This window comes from Pleurodeles waltl, chromosome 4_1 (assembly GCF_031143425.1).
Source record: "Pleurodeles waltl isolate 20211129_DDA chromosome 4_1, aPleWal1.hap1.20221129, whole genome shotgun sequence".
Lineage (NCBI taxonomy): Eukaryota > Metazoa > Chordata > Amphibia > Caudata > Salamandridae > Pleurodeles > Pleurodeles waltl.
In genome coordinates this window covers 188,991,207-189,011,724 of record NC_090442.1, presented here as the reverse complement: position 1 = coordinate 189,011,724, position 20,518 = coordinate 188,991,207, and the positions used below count along the sequence as shown (strand labels likewise).

Sequence of the window (20,518 nt, the reverse complement as noted above, 5' to 3'; positions counted from 1 at the left end):
TGGGAACTACAAATCTCTAGTAGGAAATATTATAGAAAATTTAGACAAAGTAATACCCCCAAAAAATCATGAAAACGTGACCCAGGCCCTCGGCTCAATGGTACAATACAGTATTAAAAACATCTAAAGAAATCTGCAAGGTACTGGAAAGAAAGTGGTGCAGGTCCTACTTAGAGGAGGACACAAAATGCCTTAAGACCGTATATATTGAACACAAGCAAGAAGTCTGCAAAGCAAAAGTCAACTTTCATGCTAATGCTATTCTAGAAGCTCCAAATAGCACAAAAAAGGTTTTTGAAACTATGCGCAAGCTATCTAATCCTGAGTGCTTACAACAAGAGATAGGAACCTCATAAGCACAGTGTGACAATCTTGCAGACTTCTTTGAGGAAAAAAAAGATACTCAATGATAATGGAAGCTCTCACCACCCAAATGATCCCAGTCCCAAAGACTTACTCAGACCTGAGGAGTGACCTATCCACATCTGCCTTATCAGCGTCGGAGGCACATGATGTGACATATAGCCCTATTAGTCATGTGAGCAAGCAAACACTCTTTGACCCTATGATTGGGGAATGTTTTCAGAATACAGCTATGTCTACTACCTCTGGCTCCCCCTTAAAGCCCTTACCATAAAGAATCTGGAAAGATATAGCGGACTATTTTCTCCAATACTAGAGATTTGCAACCAGTCACTGAAATCGGGCCTGGTCCCCGGGCTTGGAAACAAGCCTGATTCACTCCTCTCTAAAGAAACCCTCTGTGGCTCCCTTGGACAATATCCCTCCGGCCCTTACCAGGAAAAATCCTTCAACGCTATGTCAGCAAAAAGTTGTCTAAGCATCTAGAAGACCACAACCTCCTGGAGAAGGAATATAGATTTCCACCAGGGCTTGGGAAAGAGTCAACTCTGCTGCTAGTTAGGGACGAACTTCTGATGAGGGTCGACAGCGGCCAGTCAGCGGTATTGATTCTTTTAGATCTGTCTGCTGTGTTTGATATGGTGAACCACAAAACTCTACTGATGAGGCTGGCTAAATGTGGAACCAGTACTACAGCACTGAACCGGCTGCACCCCTATCTATTGGAGCTCTGTCAAGCAGTTTCTCTGCCACCCTGTTACTCTGACTTCACAACCACTGAACATGGTGTCCCACATAGGGCTCGGCACTCAGCCCAATCCTCTTTAATATCTATATGAGGCCACTAATAAAACTCATCTAATCCCATAACATAAACTTGTCCATTATGCTGATGACACACAATTGATCCTGTCTATTGAAAGCAATAGGCAGGACGCTCTAGATGCCTTCCACAACTGCATAAGCAACATTGTTAAATGGCTGGACACAAACTCCTTGAAATTTAATGGAGATAAAACAGAGTACTTGTGCTTCCAGCGAACAAAATTCCCATGAAATTCCCCCCTAACATTTGGACATTAACAACGGGTGAAGAGTTGAAACATTCAGAAACAGTGTATAATCTGGGGGTCACCTGAGACAGCAAACTATCCATGGAGAATCAATGAAACAAAGTCGCAGGCACCCTCTGTGCACTACTTCATGGATTAAGGAAGCTCCTACCTCTGCTGCCCCACATGAAAAATCTGATTTACGCAGTGTAGTGCTAAGCATGCTCGAATACTGCAGTGGTCTACTGTTTGGAGATCGGAATATCTGGTAAACGTACTGTACCGAGTCCAAGCATCAGCCGCAAAACTGGCTCTAGAAAGACCTAGAAGATCGCCTACATCAAACGCTATGTTACGAACTTCACTGACTACCTACAAAACAGAGGATAGCCTTCAAGTCCTTGTTCATAGTTTTCAAAGCACTTCATGACAGCGGTCCAATACACCTACAAAAAAGATTAACACACTATGCCCCAAAGAGAGGTCTTCGTTCAGCAACCGTCAATCTGATCTGCATTGGAACATTTTGAAAGACAAGACAGAGTGGGCGAGCCTTTATGTTCAGAGCAGCTCAGTTATGGAATAACTTACCACCCACCCTGAGATCTCACTCAGGCCTACTGCACTTTAGGAAAGCCCCAGGACTGGCTCTTTCCCACTTAATCTATTATCCCTGATCTTGCCTCGCAATTGCAGCCTGCTTTGTTCGAAATTGAGGTTTTAGCGCCAGGATACCTGAATGGTGACAGTGCACTCTATAAATGTTATAAATAAATAGAACTAATAATGACAAGAATGTGGAGGTTTTATGCTCATTTATAAAGCACTGCTACTCAGAGGGCTCTTTTGGTGCTATGAGTGAATATCACTGAAATTGTATTCTTATATTAAGAAATAATTTGTTTACTAAATAACTGTTCATAATACAACTATTGCCATTAGACTCGCCTCCATATCGCAAAATACCATGGGGCCTATTCACAAATATAAATATAAAGTGTATGTTGAAATATAGCTATCTAGCTGAACATACTTGTATGATTTTTTGGTTTTCACTAACTTTCACGGCATTACCCTTAGAAAGCTGCACCAGGTGCAGGTTCTCAGGCTTTCCGCTGGGAATGTTGTCGAAGACAGTGTCAGAGAGAGCAATTTCTCCAGAAAGCGAGGGAGCCTGGACATCCTCCCTACAATCAACCATCCACCTAGTGTTAGAAAACAAAAAAATTAAAAAACATGCATTTGCACCGGAGGCTCCATTCCACTATGTAGAACCTAGTCTGATTTGTTCTCAGAGAACCAAGTATGAAGAGCCTGGGATGATAGTTATCGAAAGGATGATAAACTTTTACCCACCAAGTGTGGTATGCTTTATAATTGGGTCTCCCTTCTAATACTGGGAAGCACCCTGAGTAGATGTTGCCTTTCTTCTGAATATTTTTATTGGGGCGGGTTTTAAAGTGGGGGGTTTGCGACATAATTACTAGTATGTAGAGGAGGGAAATCTAAAATCATGAAAATTGTGTGGAGTTGGTCACCACATTAACATGGACTTTAATAGTTTCTTTCTGGCCACAAGATTAAACAATGATAGGCTGGTCTGTAACGAAGACCCTATCTGTCATGAGTGCCAACATGTGTCACATTTTTAAAGATGTGGTGATACCATCAGGGCTGGTTTCAGAGAGTACATACAAAGGACAGGCGAGCATCACGACTGCTCATTAGGAGCTACAGAGATAATGCTCCATTCTGCATGCTGGTGACAATTTAAGCTCCAGCTCCCAACCTGTGACGGTCTGCTGTGGTCATTACCTATGTGACCCTTATGAGAGCGAATTCCCCCCACTTTATGTAATACCTCTAAACAAAAGACTTGCAAACAAGCAGGGTCTATACTCAGGATATCTCCCAGTGCTAGATGATGGGCCCAATGATGAAGCATGACACACAAGATGTCTAGTGCAAGACTTTGTGTGTGAATGAGTGCGAGTAATGAAGCCAGTGGGATCCGTTTCGCATGCACCTGGTTTGACATGGCACAAGATGGTGGATGTGCACAACTTCCCCAAACAGTGGAAGAGTATTGTTTGCATTCCTGTGGCTAGAAGGTGAAGTTTGAGACACTGAAGTGAGAAGGATGGACACTAGGCTATCTTGAGAGATTTTATCAGGGTTTTTGCTCCAAAGGGGCTGCTGATTAGTTCATCTTTAGCACCGCCATTCGGCTGATGTCTTGGTGATTGTGTCAGCCCGGTCATGCTTACCACTACTGTGGTGATTGCACTGGCCCATTTAGGGCCGTAACCGCTACGGTAATACTGTTGGCACGATGAGGGCTGCAACTGCCTTGGCTACTGGGTTGGCCTGGTTATGGTGCAACTGCATTTATTAACGTATCAGTCCAATGACGGCTGTAACTATCCTGGTGGTAGTATCACCCCAGCTTTAGCATCAGTCAACAGCCCAAACAGGGCTGTAGCCTGACCAGTACCGGAAGTGCCCTGGCCACTAATCGATGCCAAATGAGAAGAGACAAAGGTTTTGCACCTGAGCTTGACTGATGCTTCCTTCATAAATGCTGGGAGGGGCAAGACAATCAAAGGTCACCTTGGTCGGAGACAGCAAAAGGGGGAATCAATGAATGTAGCATCACAAGAGAGAATGTTGACTAGGATCACTGCACTGTCCACCGGATTGAATTGTGTCGTACTAAGTACTGCTGAGAGATTAAACAGTACTTTTTAAAAAAAAATTTTTTTATTTAAAGCCAATCACTGTGCTGGACATTGAAGTTATTGTGTCTGCTAGTTGATTTCTGAGTTTGGCATCGCTGATCCAAGAGTCAAGTGCAGAAAGGGTTGTACTTGGCCCAAGTTTGCATAGCAATAGTAAGACAGACTCATATGACCTCAACCACTAAGGCTGGGGCCCAGAAGCCCCCGGTCACTCCCCTAAATTGGGTCTGTGTGGTAGTCAGTTCATTGTATGAATTGAGTGCTACTTGAGGACATGGTCTAGCACAAAAGAGTGTCATCTAAGCAACCAATTGCAAGGCTGCCACGAGGACTGGAGTTTACATCTGAGACATGCTTGAATCAGATACAACCTTTTCCGGATTTAGGCATGAAGTACTTATCCAGCCCACAATCATGCTGAGGAAACACCTATGTATCACTACCCCAAACACACTAGTTTTACATGTTACCAATGATCATATTGCTTTAGGGTTCTCAACCTTATTCGGTGCACTTTTGCTTCCCAGTTATGTTTGAACTTTATAACAACCAAACATAAACCTTTTTCTGTGCCTTTTGAATAGAAAACTCGTTTTGCCTGGCAATAGTGCGTCAACAACTGGAATATCTGGCTTTGGTCTCCCGTACCACATTTTGTACGTGGTACATCTTTTGACAGTGCACTGTCATTCCATCAGGGGAATCAAATTAAAATTAACAAAGAACATCTGAGGCCAGTTTACTGTACTTGTTCTCTACTTTGAGCGGACAATCAGCAGCGACAGCTAAAAGAAGATGGCATGCCGGGAACAGGACTGGAGGAGGCGGTGCCCTTATGGTGATATAGAATCAAGGCCTAGTTGTCTGAACTCGGGGTGGAGAACTAGTCTGAGGAAAGAGCACCAACTTACCCGAAGTTCATATTTGTGGCCTATCTGATTGGAACTAAAAAACAAACTGAAAGACCATCTATATCATGTCAAGGCCAAAAAATGCAGAAAAAACCAGGAGAATGACATCTGTCTGTTGAGCCCTCTTCCTTGTTATGTTTTCTCTGACCTTCTCCCTCTTAAATCTGCCATACAGCCCAGTAGCATGCTTCTGGGCCAATGCCCACGCGGCAGAAATCAGAGAGGACTGAATAGATTATTTGAACTTTCTGGCCTCTCATGGTGCCTGTAAAATGTACAATAGAGAGTAACACTAGGATTTTAGAATTTCCATTTGCACCAAAGATTCTTCTGTAGCCTCAGAATGCATGGGGTTTCTCATGCAGGACTCAAGATCTTTCGAATAATCATCCCATGACCTTTGGTTCCCTAAATCTGCATACTTCCATGCTACCGTAAACCAACGGACGGGCGCCACCATGTCCACTTGATGCTCCACAACCCTTGGGTGTCCCAGAAACTGGATATTGTAAACTCGAGTAGCTGTTTCCATGCAATAACTTTTGAGTGTCAATAGTTGGCTATCCATTGTCTCAAACGTCATTGACAACCGGTTAACACTTTCTTCAGAGGGTTACCTTAAAGGGTTTAAATTGTCTGGCATCTTATTTGCTCTCTTAACACTGATAACCTAGAAGATGTGTACTACATTTCCTAACTAAATTAAGGAAGGCAAATGTCAAAATCAAAAAGAAAATTTCAAGACAGTTGTTTTTCAGGAGATACTGGGGTGTCCCAGACACTGGAAAACCAGCTGTTAAAATGTAGGCATTTGAAGTTATGCAAAGTCTTTTGGGTGACAATCATTGGTGTTATACTGTCCTTGTTCCATGGAAAATCTGTGAACATTATCTGTGGTGAGTTCTGTGTCACCCAGTTGACACCTGTGAAGTTCTGTGGAGGCCACCAATAACCTATCCTTTTTCAGCTTTGAATGGTGAGCTTTGAGTATCGGTGCTAAGCCCAAGGCCACAAATCCACTAAGCTTTTTCTATTAGCCTCTAGCCAGGTTGTGGGAACTTGCAGAAAGGTCAGACAGACAGATTACCCTGGTCCTCTCGGGCCTTTGAATTATTGGTTAGGGTTCCCCTTTGTGAAAGATTTGCTATGCCTTGCAAAAGAAGGAAGCAGGCTGAAATATGTCAAGTCAGCTCAAAATCAATTCCCATGGACATACACTCTGGTGTTAAACAGCTATAATGTCCTTGTGTCTATGCAACATAAAACTATTTTGGGACCAAAATGTGGCCCCAGAAGGTACCAGAGCCTCCTGTTTTTTGTGGATTATTATAATCCTTTAAACACAAAGAGTATGGGGTTCACTTATAAAATGGAACCGCTGGCAAGGGATTAGCCTAGGGCTCCTCAGACTCACACTATGAGTTCTGTGTCGGGTGCTGTGGAAGATTATTTGGTCTCACACACTATATAGTGTCTTGCTTCAGCATATGACCACCTAGCCCCACCCAGGTAGGACAGTGCCACCTGGGCGGACTCAACCTCACAGTTAAAAGAACAGGAGGGAGTGAGGAAATTCAGTTTGTCTGGAAGTATATGAGATCCAGCTATGCTAGGGAAAATGTAAAAACACCTAGTCAGTCACCAGTGTAATAGTACACCTTTATTCGTGGTGACTGCTGGTAAGGTTAAGAACAGAGGATGGGACACCTATGTGAGAACAAAGACTCACTGGGCCACCTATCTAAAAAGAACTGGCCAACATGTTTCTACCCGCTACTAAGAGCCAAAGGAGGTCTGGGGGCATTCTTCAGGGCCTAGGATCCCTCATTATCATGCATTACAAATGATGGACTACTCCGCTAGGAGGAGTGCAGATATTATAAAGATAAGGGGCCTACCTGTGGGCACTCCCCCTCCTTTTGACCTGGGGCCAGTAGCCCTTCAGGTTTAGGGTAAGAAAACTATTTTTTTCCCTTGGACATGTTACTCACGTTTACATTGCATGACCTTTTGCTTGCTGTGTCACTTCTTCGTGTGCTGTGCAGTGTTGTGTGTCACGGATATATATAAAGTATTCCCTTTTTTGTTTCCTTTAGGTCTCCATAGGGCATCTCCCCACAGGTAGGCCTCTTATCTTTATAATATCTGCATTCCTCCTAGCGGAGTAGTCCATCATTTGTAATGCATGATAATGAGGGATCCTAGGCCCTGAAGAATGCCCCCAGACCTCCTTTGGCTCTTAGTAGCGGGTAGAAACATGTTGGCCAGTATTTTTTAGATAGGTGACCCAGTGAGTCTTTGGTCTCACATAGGTGTCCCATCCTCTGTTCTTAACCTTACCAGCAGTCACCACGAATAAAGGTGTACTATTACACAGGTGACTGACTAGGTGTTTTTACATTTTCCCTAGCATAGCTGGATCCCATATACTTCCAAACAAACTGAATTTCCGCACTCCCTCCTGTTCTTTTAACAGTGAGGTTGAGTCCGCCCAGGTGGCACTGTCGTACCTGGGTGGGGCGAGGTGGTCATATGATGAAGCAAGACACTATATAGTGTGTGAGACCACCTAGTCCGTAAAGGAAACTTCCCTCATCACATAATCTTCCACAGCACCCGACACGGAACTCATAGTGTGAGTCTGAGGAGCCCTAGACTAATCCCTTGCCAACGGTTCCATCTTATAAGTGAACCCCATACTCTTTGTGTTTATAGTTCTAGTTTTAGGGAGACAGTATGGGGTGGTTCTCCTTCTCTCTGTGTGTTTAGATTATTATAATCCTCCTACAGTTCTCTACTATAAATGAGTTATTTATTTTTACAAGGTATAGCCGTGGTTGGATATTGAGGTTAATGGTGTGATTATTGTGCCATACTGTATGTCAGTGTCAGGTCCCTACCACCTCTATGAGTATGTCTTGACTGCTCAGCCTTGCTACGCTTGATGAATCAGACATACCAAGGGAGCTGCGGCTAGTTATATTTAGTACAACAACATCCAACACTTTGATGATAGTGGTGAAGAGCAATACACAACAAGGACAGGGTCCAATAATCAATGGCAGCTTTCAAAGCTGGAGAAAAGCCATGAAAGTGAGACATTGATCCACCCGATAATACTGTATGGAGACACTCAAGAATGAAAACAACCACAAGAGCTAATTCCTTTTTTTAGCGTTTCAGGAAACGTGCTGTGAAGGTATGTGCGCAATGAGGATCATTGGGTAAATAGCATATTCAGAAACTGAGCATGCAGGATGTGTGACAGAGGAGATGCAAAACGCTAAAATATGTGACTAAGGGCCAGATGTATCAAAGTACCGATTTGCATTTCCTAAATAGTGAATTTTAAGATATTGCTATTTGAGAAATGCAAAATGGTATGTAAGAAAATAGCGAATCCCTAATAGCGATTTCCTAAAATTCATAATCTCAATTAGGGAATCGATATTAAGGAATGGGAGTCCATTCATCCCTGTGGTCCTGAAGGCCCATAGGTGAGGATGGTTTTGCATTTCCTAACTTGCGAATTCCTTTAAGCAATGTGCATCTTAGGTAATGCAAATCCAAAGGTGCTGGGGGCCTAAGGCCCCCTTTGATGCACCCCCCTAAAAATATTGTGCACATGTAAAGCGCACACATGTCCTAAGGGCATGTGTGCTACATGGCACTTTTAAAAATGCATTTTTAAAATTGCACATGGTTACCACCAACTTGGAGTTGGTGGTAATTGCATTTCCTAGATGCCCAGTTCACATTCAGGAAATGCATGATACATGCGTAAAGGAAATCGCAAATAGGAATTCCCTATTTGCGATTTCCTATTTAGGGAATTGCAATTGGAGATTCCCTATTTGGAGTCACAATTTTAGGGCATCACTAAAAATTGCGATTCCATAAAATTACAAAGCAATGACTTTCATACATCGTGAAAGGCGATTTTGCATTCGCAAACAATTAAATGTTGTGATTCTTACTGTTTGAAGATGCAAAATATCTTGATACATCTAGCCCTAAATCTTTACTCTTCATGCAAGCTCGCTTCTGCTCTGCTCCCTCCAGGGTGGTCATGGATGCCCTGACCTAGTCCTGACATGTCCTGGTCAGAAATGACTAACCCTCCATCACATAGGTCTTAAGTACATTTATGCGCACAAGGATTTAATTTCAATTGAAAATGCACCTGTTTAATTGTTATGGAGCGTGTCAACTGACAGGTGCTACTTTTAAGATGGATTGGAGAGTTATGTACAATTCACCTCAAGTGGCAGTTTTTTCCTGCCATTGTGCTTAGTCCCGTTACCCTATAGAACAGGAGATTTGCACCTGAGTTTAACATGCTCATCAAAGATCAATTCGAAGGTTTATGCAATTCGAGGCGAAATTAGCAAATTTATAGTGTATTTGACTGGGTACAATTTTTCATCTCTATTTTATACAAGTTTATACATTTTTGCATAAAACCATCTACTCTACTGGTGAATACATAACATCTGCCTTGGACAGCCCTCGCCTTCATAAGTTTATCGAAGGTTCTCTTTGGCAAAGGTAAAGGGAAGTTAAGTTTACACCTTGTGCTATGTCCATGATGAGCCTGGAGGCTTAATTAGGCAAGTAATTCTTAATCTCCTCTACATGCTGTTGCCAAGGCATCTCTGCTGACTTCAAGTGCAGAGTTGGAGGTCCCTTGACTCTGTTCTGTTTCACCTCACAGTCTGCCAATAACCAGGAACGGGAGTAAGAAGAAAGCGCAGATTACGTCTTTCAAGCAACCAAACATTCTGACATATTAGAGTTTAAAGGAAGAAACGTGCAAGACTTTAGAGGTTCAAAACCAACTATCACCAAGTCTGGATATTGCGCTCTAATACAAAAACGAGTGTGTATTAGCTTAAGGACAGCTTGAGAATTGTGTACTTTAGATAATGCACTCATAGAAACACAGCTTTTCTCTGCTTAAGCCCTTTTTGAGTTCCGGGCTGGTATCTCCTCGTGAGTTAACGGTGAATACGAGTTGAACTCTTCAGAATGGGAATACCCTGTCAGACACAGAATTACAAGTCTGCTAATGCAGGGTTCCCCTGATCGCGGGGAGATTAACGCTGACAATAGGTATCTGTTCAGAGCAGATGCTCAATATCTGTAGGGGTGAGGGTGCCCGTCTGGCTGGTTTAAGGCTTGGCCTCTTTTGGGGAGCAATGTGTGCTTTCTTCATGGTCTTGGTGGGGGCAGGCTAGCCCTGCCTGCAGCTCCAGTCCCTCTACACCTCTGAGTTTACCCGCTGTGGATCTGCAGCCGGGTAAGTTGGTCCAGAGTTTCCTGACCTAGTATTTTCAGGTCCGAAAAAAGCAGGCCACATTTAGTTGCCAGGTGCAGGATTCACCACCAAATGATAACTCTCTAGGACATATTACTTGCTTGGGTCCACTAACTCGGTATCAATTCTGGGTCGTGATGTCTTCCTCATTACTGAAGAAAGGTGAACACTGTTCTCCTTTATGTCCGTGTCTCTGCTAGACTGAACTTCGTTACCATGGTTGGAGAAGCCAACATCCTGTCAAAACCCATTGTTATTGTTTTGTTTTTCTCCGCTTGTCCACACTGGGGGGGCCATTGATGGAGCCCTATGTGGCCTGCGAGCTGTGAACAACCAAAGAGAACAGATAAAACACGCCTCTGTGATTGAGAGCATGTGTGTTCTCTAACATGTAGCTGGCTGTGTACAGTCAGTAAGAGAGACTTCTGTGGCACACCCTGGATGAACAGTGCACCTGGGCATTGGTGACTAATAAGAACAACTCTGAAGTAATCTTAATATGCCAGCTTCTGGACCTGCCTGTAACGTCAAACTAAACTGGGTTCAAAAGTATGACTTAAGCCAGGAGGCAGGACCCCTTGTGTGAAAGCTGGCCTATTGTGCCATCATCTAGACTTAAAAGTCTGCAGCATCACCACTGAAAATCAACCCGCACTTGTAAACAGCTTTATGAACACCTGTGAGGTGCTAAAGCACCCTTGCAGACACTCATTCTTTAGTCTTTTAACTAAATTGCTGTTCAAATAAGTGTATCCTTGCAAACCCACCACTGCTAAAAAGAATTTTTGAGCTCAACCCACACCACTAAACCATGTATTGTGATTCTAAGGGCTAAATCAAGATTTTAGTCTTTTTAAAAATGTGAGTCAAATCATCAACCAGAACGCTCCAGTACTTTTTAAGCTGAAGATGGAGGGCTGGCAGAATGGAAAACTTCAGAAGTTCCTGGATGCATAGTCTTATCCCTTGCCAGACACACCTAGATCAACAAACGAGTTTTCCATGAAAGCCAGCAGGGGCTGCTGCATTAAGATGATCAAAGCCACCGAAACTGGCTTGCATGTGGGGACCCACCATCTGGTGTACAGTCTTTACCACACTGAGCCACATACAAATATACATACTGTACACTCAGACTTTATCAAGAGGTCTTCTCTCACACTCTTCTCTCAGGGATATTAGTAAAAATGAATCACTGAATCAACCAGTAACCCACAATCTTCCCACAGCCTGTACAGATTTTCAGGTACCGTTCTTGACTACGAATGGGTGCTCACGTTAAGTGATCACTTTTCCAGTACAGCCATGCAATCTCTTGGAAAACATCAAAAACATAAATCCTATCCACCAGCTGTGTGAAGGATGAAGACTTCTGTGGGCAATCTGGAATCATGTAAATATGTGGCTGGGTGATTCCACTGACCACACAAGCAGGAACTTTCCTCCATTACAGCATCAGTGTGTGTGGGAACGGTTAAAAAGTTAGGATCAGCACATTACAGTAAAATAAAGAGAACTGATGCCTAGTCATAAACATGAATACATGGTCATAGGTAATGTGGTAATCTGAACAGATCAGATAGTTCTTTGGGACACTGGGAGGATGTACAATGGCTTCTCAGAGGAAGAGTTCTTTTATGATGAAACAGCAAAGGTTCCTTGGCCTGATAGCTCTGACTTGTGATTTTTTAATTACTTGGGTCTGGTGCTTTATCACTGGGCAGTGCAATAAAAGGGTACATATGCAAAGCTAGCCCAATGCTGAATTTTGTTCAATTTGGTCTCACTGAATTCTGGATTTGAAAAATTTGAAAAAACAATGTGATATCTGCGAAGTTTACTAATCTCGAGATATGGAGCTACTAACAATATGAGGTTTTGTGGAAGCCGAGATATCACCCTTTTATTGGTGTGTATGATTTTTTACATGGACAAGTACTAGTAGCCAAAAGAGGCACAAAATTAGATTTTCTCTAGTCTAGAGTAATAAGTTATCATCAGGGCTGACTCGGAAGATATATTTGAATTCAAGAATTTTGCAATTTCTGATCCATAAATATACGCTACACCAAAGTATTAACGAAAATTATTCTGCCATATTGACACTTCTTACTTCAGTATTTGAGCCAATATCGAGAAGATCTGGAGTTCAGAAATACCTAATTTTGTGAGTTGGTGTTTGCCAAAAATACAGGCTATTATTCTCAGCAAATGAAATGTCATTTTCAATTGGACATACTCACAAATAGGATGGACTGAGTACTTAGCAGAAAAAGTTGAGGTGTGATACGTCCTTAAATAGTGATGCTTGAAGTCACTGTCTTTCTCTGTAAACTGCAGCTCTGACTGATTTGAATATTCTTGATGACTTGCTGAAAAGGTGATCGTGAATTGAATTATGAAACTTTTGCTGATGGAACACGCCCCCAGATTTAAGTTTTTGTTGACATCTCCAAGTCTATGCAGTTTAACTTGAAGAAAGTCATTAAAGATAAATAATTTACTTACAGATCTTGAGAAATTACTTTCAAAACAAGTAGAAAAAAAAGATATACTATAGACCATTCATGCTCAGTTCTGCCAAAGTGTTTTGTACCAGTGAAGTAGATCATGCTAGTGGTGAAGTTTTGTTCTCATATAGCAAACTGTTACCTTAACTCGACAAACGCAGAAATGTTATTTGTAGAGTAAATATGTGCAATTATGTATAGATTCACCACAGCTACTGTAGGCCTGCTTTTTAAAATGGCTAACAGTAGTTGCAATCTTGCTCTGTGGCACATGAACAGTTTCACTCTAGGAGAAGTTGTTATTGAATGCAAAGTTCTTTTGCTTTATTTCCCATGTGAAATGTTTTCTTTGCCTTGTGATGATCATGAGATGTTTTCATGAGTACTGCATTCACAAAGACACCTGTAGCATATAGCCTGGCCTCTGTATCTCATTTTGCCACAGATGGAGTTTTGAGAAGCTAACGAGCATACAACAGTATCATCTCGCATTAACGTGATTGGATCATTCCATGAGAACTGGGCGTAGGTGAAGCAAATTATAGAACTGTGTGGTTTATGCATGTGCAATGTAGATTGGAAGTAGAGTGAGTAAGACTGGGTTTCAATGCTTCTCAGAGCAGCACAGATTAGGAGATTTAAAGTACTCTCTTAGAGAGAGAACTTCCTTTTCATTGCCCTTTCCTTTGAGGCGACCCCATGCTGGTTTGTCCTCTTTCTTATATGACTTTGATTTGATCTTCATATTATTTGATGCATTCATTTTGATTAATCAAAACTAATGTGATTTGCCTTCTGTAAACCTTTTAACCTTCAATCAAACTTTATAGCTTGAAACTCAATCATTATCGGTTTTTCTTATGTAGCCTAACGCGTTGTGAACTTCGATTCATTCTGTAGTGCTTTATGGGCCCCAAAATTTGCACACAGAAAAGCTGTAACACCATCGACCTTGACACTCAACATGTTCGTACAAATAATTACTAAACATTACATTTGCCAAGTAACCCCATGTCATGAGTAACATCAGTCTGCTTTGACATTTCAGTGAACTGCATTTTATAATACTTTTTCCACTTACAAGGTGGTGGTTAAAAGCCCCACCATTCAGAACATTATTGGCTGCGTAGCCAATAACTCTATGAAATTGACTCAGGTGACAAAAGGCTACTTGTCAATTGTAAGTTTTGGTTAGTTACATGCAAGAGCATCCCCGGTGTCAAACTCGGACATCTACTTGAATAAAAAGGTAACAAATGGATAGTACCAGCCTCTCAGCTGAATAAATTTAGACAGCGAGAAGTATTTGAATTCAGAACTATGCAGGAAACACTTCTATGGGAACAACAGTACTGCGCAGTCAAGAATAGCTCTGGAGACCATGCAGGGCCTGCATGTTGGTGGGAGACAGAGAACCGGACAGACTGGGTGGGCATGGTAGCCCTGATCTACAGTCACCTTCAAAGACAGCATTTTGTTGTCTGTCAGTACAGAATTCCTTCCATATCCTCCAGAAGATATAAATGCAAAAAAAGGCCTGTAGGAAATCCGCCTTTTCTGCGTGATCACCCCAGTTGTTTCACCTTCTGCTGGACCCTATATTTTTGCTGGCTTTAGAACTTTGTGCAGTCTATCCCTGCTAACGAGTAGTAAAGTGCCTGTGCCCCTCCCTCTTTAATCATAGTCAAATTGGCATACTCCTAATTTGTATATTCAACTAGCCTGTAAATCCCGAGTACACCGATTCTTAACGTGCAGTCCGAGGACCACTGGGGGTCCGCAAAGCCTACTCAGGGGAGACTGCGACGGCTTAGAAAATTAAATATTAACAGATTAATAGAGTGTGTATAAATAAAGAAGCAAAATGTGCAATTAAACATTTCAATACGTTCTGTAAATGTGAAGGAATTTGAAATTGGAGGCTACTAATTAAATTGGTATCATCAGGTTGATTCATGGGAGCGGCGCAAGAGCATGAAACAGCATATAGTATGGATAATGAGCGGCCTCAATTGAATTTAGAAAAGCTCAAACCTTCCTAATAAAATTAAAACTGTTTTTTTTTTTTAAATGTATTTGTGCTTTATATAAAATGTTTAATTGTGCACTTGTTTGTTTAATGAGTGATTGTTTCTGTATTTTGTATGTATTGTTTTATGGTTCAAATAATTGAAAATGCTTAGACTGGGGCTCGCCGCTTCCAATAATGACTCAGTGGTGGTCCCCAGATTCCACCAATGATTCAGTGGGGGTCCCCGGGTTCCAGTAATGATTAAGTTGGGGGTCCACAGAACTCAAAAGGTTAAGAACCACTGCCCTAGTATATGGCTCAAAATGTACGCAAGGGCCTGGAAATTAAATGCCACTTATGGACTGCTGCACCTACTGTGCCATCCACAATAGTGGCAGTGCAAACGTGGCTTCAGGCCTCTCACTGCAGCCTGACTGTAACAGTGCAAAACATGCACTGCAACCTGTCAAAATTTACCATTTTGGCAGATAGAAACCTCCCTTTTAAATACTAGTAAGTCAGTTCTATGCAAGTCTTGTAGGCTACAAGGTAGAGTGCATGATATTCAGACATGGGACATGTAGATATTTAAAGTTAGCATGTCTTCACAGTGACTAGCCCCAAAAAGCTATTTTCACTGTACAAATGTTGGCTGCCCCTCAGATAAACAATGAGTAGCAATATTAAATACGAATACTAAAGCTCAGGAAATGGGACAGCTAGAAAAATAATTACACACTATTTTTAAGTTATTAAAAATCCATTTTAATGGTGAAGTACAATTTATAAAAAATATTAAGGGAATGTAACTTTTAGAAAGTTACCTTTTACTGTCTTAACTGTCAGAAGACTAATTAACATACTCCTCTGTCAGCTCTTACCCTGTGCTTTGCCTTCAATAGGTGTGAAATGCCTCCCAGGAGCAACCAATAGACTGACCTGAATGGCCACAGATGACTTCTTTGAATTCCACTGAATATGCAGGGTGGGAGCTGTGATTCTCCTTTTGACAGTGCACTGTCAAATTCTGATTCACGGGTAGGTTAAGCCACATGTTACGCTTGAAACACATTTGAAAGAGAAAGAACAGGATACCAAGACAATTCTTATGCATCTGTCTGGCTGCTTTTTTCCAACCAGACTTCTGTCCCTGGATTTCTTGTGGATACAGTACCTGCTCCAGACCAGATTTTAGTGTTAGATGTGGTGGGACTCTTGGATTACCATAGTACACTCCCCACACAAACGCCCCCAGCCCTCAGAGCCCTAGTTTAGAGGGGCCAAAGACTATCGCCATCTTGAAAAAGTCCTGACACATGGCATTTTGGGGTTGTTTGCTTTAAGGCACACAGGAACAACTGAAAAGTGGGTAGAGTTGGTCCCAGGACCTTCTACCCCATTAGTTAAGGTAAGCCCCTGAGTTACCTCCACCCACTAGCTCATGTAAGGCATACATTTGGCATCTCCGGCATCCACTTCAGAACACTTTCTGAACCTTCAGAAGAGGACCAGACCTGCTGTCTGTGACTTAAGAAGAGCCCTGAGAGACTGGACTTGCTCCCTCTCATACCCAGGACACAAAAGTGGACTCCAAGGGCCAACTAGTTGACATCCTGTGTGGCTATAGGGAGATAACAAGCTGCAAGAGGCCTTTTTGTGGAAGTACCCTGCTGACGCGTGGCAGCTGGACCTGGACTGTCTCCTGATGTTGGCCTCTGCTTGCCACGAAGTGAGTCTCTAAGTGCCTCCCCTAAGCTCCTGGGGTCTTAGGAAGTGTACGCCTGTGGTGGATTGGAACTTAAAAGACTAAGGGCCTGATTACGAGTCTGGCTGTCACAAGACCGCCAGCCTTGTGGTGGTGGTAGGGCCACCGCGGCTGTGGCGGCCTGACTGCCACATTACAAGTTTGGCAGGCGGACCACCAACCGACCCCCATCTCTGCCAGGATCCAAGATCCCGGTCTTGGTTGTAAACAGCCAGGGTGGCGCTGAACTCAGTGCTGCCCTGCTGATTACAATCTTGTTCTCTGCCAACGTTTTCATTGTGGTTTTCCCACCATGAAAAGGCTGGTGGAGAACAAGTGCAGGGGGCCACGGGGGATCCCCTGCATCGTCTGCCTGCGCACTGTCTGCTCTGCAGTTATGTCTACTGGATTGTTGTAATTTTGTTTAAGAAAAGTTATCCTGGTTTCCTAATTTGTTTTGGGATTTTTATTGTTTTACTTTTCAATTTTATTACTGTTTTAGTACTGCATAAGTACTTTATACATTGCTTCTAAATTAATCCTGTCTGCTCTGTGCCATAGTTACCAGGGGGTTGATCTCAGGTTAAGTGACATTGGGGTTTACACTGGCAAGCGATGCGATGGGCAGTGGGTAGTCACGCACCCCAAATAATAATCCAATTCCTTATAAGACGCAGTAATGGCAACTGTTAAACTTCATAAGATAGAACTGCCCCCCACTGGTCCCCACCTTGCTTTTCATATGTACTCTGAGATCTCCAGGACAATTAATAATACTCACAGCCGATAAGTGATTTATAAACAACATCAAAGGAAGCACAACCATAACTTTTACAATGCTGGATTCTTAAAAGCTTAATATGGCTAAACGTCAGCATTTGCACTCCACGCTCTAGCTCATTTAGAAGACCCATAAATCCTGCCAAAACGCAAATGCTTTTCAGCTGCGATCCACACTAACGTATCAAAGTCTCCTTTGGCAGCAGAATCCAGACTGAACAATTTTAAATGGCTCATCAGAAAATCTAGTTACAAAGTTATGCTATCTTTGCTCGAGTCATCACATTACATCGATCTCCCCAGAGCCTCTGTTACATAATATCATTTCTTGATCCTGAGCATTCCACCGAGACCTCAGTGTTCTGCCCCAAAACGTAATGAAACAGCTGCGAACTCAAGCTGTCCCATGCCAGAGTAGTTTATCTCGTGCTTGCAGATCTGGATTTACAAAAACAAAACTACAAGTGCCAGAATATAATAAAAAGAAAAACCCGACCAACGTGAACTACTTAGGAGCTGCCACCTGGCTCCATGTCACAGGGAAAACCTTTATGCAGTGCAAACTGTTTAGCCAAAAGCACTTTGCTTGCTGGAACCTCATGCCCCAACTTGCAATACACTGCCTGCTAAGAAGCCAGGACTGAATAAAGCTGCACCAATGGAGAGAAGCCAGCCAAAGGCAGCGGAGGGCACCTAGTGATACAGGCCTCGTTCAATGGTGTCCAGTGTAGGTCTACAAGGGCCTATGCCAGATTTTCAGGATACACGCAGAAGATAACATAGCATACCATAAAACGAACTGAAACACCTCTAGAAAACTTAATGGTTATCCTAAAAATCTATACTGTATTCCGCCCGGATGGACCCTCGCTTGACACCCCGGAGCTGGATGGTAAGTTTGCCACTCTCTGGCTGATGGCACAGGTGACAGCCAGCAGGCATGACTTCAAAACAGGAGCCGCGTCTCCTTTATTGCAACCACTAGAGAAGGGAGACTAACTCGTTTTAAATAGTATTGCATACACACCTCTGTTTCGAGGAGCTGTAAACTACAGATAATGATGTTACCCACATCAAAGGACTTAATATGCAATTTAAGGTTATTATTTCTATTTTTAAGGAGGAAGAGGAGCCGCAAGGATTGTGAAAGATTAATTTAAAATGAAAGGAGATCTGTGAAGGATTTAAATAGCTTTCACATGACTCGTCCCACGTGTGACGCCTTAACCCAGTTCTGGGTTTTTAGACAACACCACCTTGGATTTTTAGATTTTAAGTTTAATTTATTCTCATTTCATGTACTACAGATCGCTTCACACAAGTTGGTGTTAGTTACACAGATCAGGTTGTCTGAATTTTTTCAATATGACTGACTTAGGACCACTTGACAGCCATGTTGTTTTTGTCATGCAATTAGCAGAACTCCTGCCGTGGCCCTTTCTTCAAGCACATGCAAACCTCCCTCTGTGTATGGCCAGCCCTCCAAATCCTTATTTTTTACATTTATCCTGTATACCACCGACGTACCGCCATGCAGCTGTTTGAGACTATGCAAACATAGTGATCTGCACAACCCAGAAGGAACAGACGTCTGAGCACATCACAACAACAGGTTGGGAACGTGAAGAAGAGTGGTGGTGGGGGGCTGGAGGGGGAGGGGGGGTTAGAAAGTGGGTACATGAAGCATTTCATCGCCAGCACTGGCTTTTCTCGCTATTTCTCTCGGAAGGACTCCTATAACAAATTCTGCTGGTTACCATAAAAGGCCAAATGCAGCAATCCATCCTCAAATCCGTGCCATTATTGTAACCAGATATTCCAAGTATAATACTCTTAAAGAGGGACTCGTGTGAACTCGGTACTTTGCGTTTCAGGGCTGTTCACCGTTGGGTTTACGCAATCTGCAACGAGAACAACATTTACCCCATCTCAATCCCCGAAGCGCCTCAAGGCAGCTTTAGGTGTCATTTTAGCGCTTAACAAGCCACGCAAATATATTTATAAATAACGGCGCAATATGACGCTCACAGCGAGGGTCAACAGAGATACGAGGCTACAATAATGTCTGACCCAGCATTATACAGTTCGGCTGCTCTTTGGCTGCAGCCAGCTCAGATGCAGAGCTGACGAGTGTAGCACCAACCCTGCACCTGTACGCTCCGGCGCTCCACGGCATTGACCGGAAGAAAAGGATGTGTCTGGGGTTTTAGGCGCTAGAACAGTGCCTCCGTCTAGCAGTCCAGCCCTGCCAGGCCACAGTTAGAATAACAAGCCACTGCTCTAGTCTGCGCCTGCCCCGGGGCTTCCCCCAGCACCATTTATGACAACACAGCATCAAGGTATAGATGAGTACCAATACTACACAACTCCCCTCCGACCCCTTCATGAGCACAGGATACTCACAGCAAGCCCCGGCCCCGCAGCCCCCTCCGTCCTGTCTCTGTACCCTTGGCACTGCCCGTCTGAGGGGGGTGGCACTGAGAGGCACACTGCCCCCGAGGCGCCCTCCGCAAACCTGTCCGGCTGGGGCGGGCGCTCTGTTGCTCGCCTCTCTCGCTGTTCCTCCAAGGTCAGGGGAAGGAGCTGGCGGCGGCTCCTCCCTCCAAGCTGGCTGCCACCAGGAGGCTCCCTCCCCCTCCCTTCCCACCTTTGCTGCTGCCAAGCCCGAGTACCAGCGGCAGGAGATGCCTCCGGGTGCAGCCAGCATAGCGCTGCCTGCGCCCTTCTCTTGCGGGGTGCATGCCCTCCCGCCACCCCGCCCCGATGGTCCCCACGGCTCATTGCCCCTTAAGGCGGGGGCTCTGCTGTTCATTACTCACTAGTGCAAGGGGCTATTAAACACCCGAGCCCTCCTCTACACAGGTTTATAACAGGTCATCATTGGACGATCTGTAACACTAACTGGCCTGGGTGGCTGCATGGGTGGCACACAGGGGCTTGTTGTCCCTGTCCATTAAACACTCCCCAGCACGCACGCGATTAACCTCTGACCCCCCTCCATCATACCGTGCCGCCGCTCCCCTGGCTGCGCTATCTCGCCCGGTGTCTCAGGTCTGCTTCCCGTTCCCTTTCCTGGCCGAGGAAGGCTCAGA

The 20,518-nt window shown here is 43.6% G+C and overlaps 1 protein-coding gene across 4 annotated transcripts in view; it reads right to left on the bottom strand.

The window, feature by feature from the left end:
• MICAL3 (microtubule associated monooxygenase, calponin and LIM domain containing 3) overlaps nucleotides 1-20,055 on the bottom strand; it is a 1,349,174-nt gene extending 1,329,119 nt beyond the window's left edge. For 3 of the 4 annotated variants that reach the window (XM_069228034.1, XM_069228049.1, XM_069228052.1), the window contains exon 1: nucleotides 19,830-20,014. The gene's annotated coding sequence lies outside the window, so the exon portion shown is untranslated. Of the gene's footprint in view, nucleotides 1-19,829 lie in introns of all 4 variants that reach the window. The other variant, XM_069228050.1, reaches the window with a different exon arrangement.
• Between the last annotated feature and the right edge of the window lie 463 nt (nucleotides 20,056-20,518).